Source organism: Mirounga leonina, unplaced genomic scaffold (assembly GCF_011800145.1).
Source record: "Mirounga leonina isolate KUSES-001 unplaced genomic scaffold, KU_Mleo_1.0 Mir_115, whole genome shotgun sequence".
Taxonomy (NCBI): domain Eukaryota; kingdom Metazoa; phylum Chordata; class Mammalia; order Carnivora; family Phocidae; genus Mirounga; species Mirounga leonina.
The window spans coordinates 70,238,432-70,239,157 of record NW_023270268.1 but is presented as its reverse complement, the minus strand read 5'-3'; positions in this window follow the sequence as shown (position 1 = coordinate 70,239,157).

The following is a 726-nucleotide window of genomic DNA, read 5'->3' as shown; positions in this document are numbered from 1 at the left end:
GAGAGGCCCGGATACCCTTTAGCCAATCAGGACGGAGGCTCTGCCGCATCTCTGCCGCGGCACAGCCAGTTTAGCCAATCGAAGGCAGCCATGGAGGCGGGGAAAGGGGAAAGCGACGGAAGGAGGGGAAGGAGTTGGGTTGCGGAACCGGCCGCAGGCTGGCGGGGGGATTGAGGGGTGAGATTGGGGCGGGGCTTCCCGAGTGGGCGGGAGATTAAGCCGGAGGGAGCGGGAGAGGGAGGAGAGAGCCTGGAGGGCAGTGTCGGGGTGGGTCCAGGGGTGTGGCTGGGCTGGGCGCCGAGGAGCGGTGGGAATCCGGGAGCGCAAAGTAAACCTCTGGAAAACAGTCTAGAAATATAAAGTGTCTCCACGCAGCGATTCCTAGTTTTAGACTGTGGAGAATGCAGAATTTTTTTTCCCCAGAAAATGTACTTTCGGCTAACTTTTATGTTAAAAAAATTTAAATGTTATGCTCAATTTTGGGGTAGGGAAACAGTAAATCAGACAAACCGATAGGATCCTGCAATTTTTTAAATGGTTATTAATAATTAAAAGAAGAAAGATGATATACTATATACTTTCCTAACTAAATTTAGGTAGCACTGTATCATCAGTTTCTTTTATCCTGTGAGACAAATGTAAAACAATCCTCATCCAAGCGAGTACCTAATACTAAATACATACCCAGTCTGTCTACTGTTCTTAGTCTCCTATTTTTACCAGCCC